This window comes from Pseudophryne corroboree, chromosome 2 (genome assembly GCF_028390025.1).
Source record: "Pseudophryne corroboree isolate aPseCor3 chromosome 2, aPseCor3.hap2, whole genome shotgun sequence".
Classification (NCBI taxonomy): domain Eukaryota; kingdom Metazoa; phylum Chordata; class Amphibia; order Anura; family Myobatrachidae; genus Pseudophryne; species Pseudophryne corroboree.
This window is the reverse complement of record NC_086445.1, coordinates 967,877,844-967,880,295: the sequence shown is the minus strand read 5'-3', so window position 1 is coordinate 967,880,295 and position 2,452 is coordinate 967,877,844. Positions and strand designations below refer to the sequence as shown.

Below are 2,452 nucleotides of genomic sequence, written 5' to 3'. Positions count from 1 at the left end.
AAACAAGAAAAAGTGACCCTTGTTGGAAGCACTCACTCTTGGAAACCGTTATAAACGTAAATGTGTATGAGCAATGATGTAAAAATGAATTAATTAAAACGTAACCTTTAATAATATTTTGATAAGATATAAGTACACAAAAAAAGAGATTTTTAGTATCTAGAATGTGGCTATAATAAGTATAAACCACCAACTAAGCTAAGACTGTGAATATATTGATGAATAAGTAAGGCATTAATTACAGGCCCACCAGGCATTAGTCCGTAATGCTGCAAGATTAGTGTAATAACCAATATAGTGCCGTCAAAAACCTACAACACCTGGTATTTCTTAGTGGTCATCCACCTAAGTACTGACCAGGCCCAACACCGTATTGCTTCCAAGATCGGACGAGATTGGGCATGCGCAGTGTGGTATGGTAGTAGGTTATGTTTGATATGGCAGAAAACTGCAGCTGTTGTGCAGCCAATAGGTAAACACTAAGCCTGATTGCTATAGTGAAAAAATAATCTCTTAATAGAGATATATATATTTGACCATCATTGCACCAATTTGTAACCCAATCTTATAGGTATGCGGAGGTTTAAATCATATGGTCAGTAAAGCTTGCCAGCAGACTGCCTGTATATTTCTTTGTGTGCTTTGCAGCACCATTGAAAACGGGTTTTTCTTTATGGGTAAGGCAGATATGAAAACCCCTGTTGTACTGAGGACATGCCAAAATATCTTTATGAGATCCAAGAGAAACCTGTCTCTGTTAATTACTGGATCTCCCTGTTAAGTATGGGGTAAAAAAATGGTTATTATGGTTATCATGAATTGGTTAACCTCAAAACACAAATCTGTGTAAGGCTATATTAGATAGTTAGGAAGAGAAAAAGCTGAGACTGAAATTATCTAAACTAGAGGTTCTCAAACTCGGTCCTCGGGGGCACACACAGTGCATGTTTTGCAGGTAACCCAGCAAGTGCACAGGTGTATTAATTACTCACTGACACATTTTAAAAGGTCCACAGGTGGAGCTAATTATTTCACTTGCGATTCTGTGAGGAGACCTGCAAAACATGCACTGTGTGTGCCCCCGAGGACCGAGTTTGAGAACCTCTGATCTAAACTCTTCCACTTTTCTCCCTTAATGCTGCCATAATCGGTATAGGGCAGGGAATGAAAGAGGACCAAATGCAAATTTTTCAGCTTGAAAAAAAGAGAGGAAAAGACAGACTAAAGAGTGGATATGACAGATAAAAATATCTCTGGAGACAAAATCTCTATTATCCACAAATAGGCTAACTAACACAATTGTGCCTGAAGTAACAAGTACTGTCTTTATAGCAACATTGTTGAACCATTATATGCTTGCAAGGAAAAGATTTTGGCGGCATTAAAGGAGAAAAGTGGAAGAGTTTAGATCATTTCAGTCTCAGCTTTTTTTCTTCCTAACTATCTAATATAGCATTACACCATACTTGCCTACCTGACCCTCCCCATGAGGGAGAAAATGCTCTGTTCCTGGACTTTCCTGGTAATGTATGATTGCCATCACCTGTGGTGAAACACCTTTCTAATCAATTAACTAGCTCACCACAGGTGATAGCAATCATACATTACCAGGAAAGTCCAGGAACAGAGCATTTTCTCCCTCATGGAGAGGGTCAGGTAGGCAAGTATGCATTACACAGATTTGTGTTTTGAGGTTAACCATCATGATAACCATAATAACCATTTTTTTACCCCATGCTTAACAGGGAGATCCAGTAATTAACAGAGACAGGTTTCTCTTGGATCTCATAAAGATATTTTGGCATGTCCTCAGTACAACAGGGGTTTTCATATCTGCCTTACCCATAAAGAAAAACCCGTTTTCAATGGTGCTGCAAAGCACACAAAGAAATATACAGGCAGTCTGCTGGCAAGCTTTACTGACCATATGATTTAAACCTCCACATACCTATAAGATTGGGTTACAAATTGGTGCAATGATGGTCAAATATATATATCTCTATTAAGAGATTATTTTTTCACTATAGCAATCAGGCTTTAGTGTTTACCTATTGGCTGCACAACAGCTGCAGTTTTCAGCCATATCAAACATAACCTACTACCATACCACACTGCGCATGCCCAATCTCGTCCGATCTTGGAAGCAATACGGTGTTGGGCCTGGTCAGTACTTGGGTGGATGACCACTAAGGAATACCAGGTGTTGTAGGTTTTTGACGGCACTATATTGGTTATTACACTAACCTTGCAGCATTACGGACTAATGCCTGGTGGGCCTGTAATTAATGCCTTACTTATTCATCAATATATTCACAGTCTTAGCTTAGTTGGTGGTTTATACTTATTATAGCCACATTCTAGATACTAAAAATCTCTTTTTTTTTGTGTACTTATATCTTATCAAAATATTATTAAAGGTTACGTTTTAATTAATTCATTTTTACATCATTGC

The 2,452-nt window shown here is 38.1% G+C and overlaps 2 pseudogenes; one reads left to right on the top strand and one right to left on the bottom strand.

Annotated features, from left to right (window-relative positions):
• Positions 1-308: 308 nt before the first annotated feature.
• LOC135051998 (5S ribosomal RNA) lies at positions 309-427 on the bottom strand (annotated as a pseudogene).
• Positions 428-2,093: 1,666 nt separating this feature from the next.
• On the top strand, positions 2,094-2,212 carry LOC135051408 (5S ribosomal RNA; annotated as a pseudogene).
• The last annotated feature ends 240 nt before the right edge of the window (positions 2,213-2,452 follow it).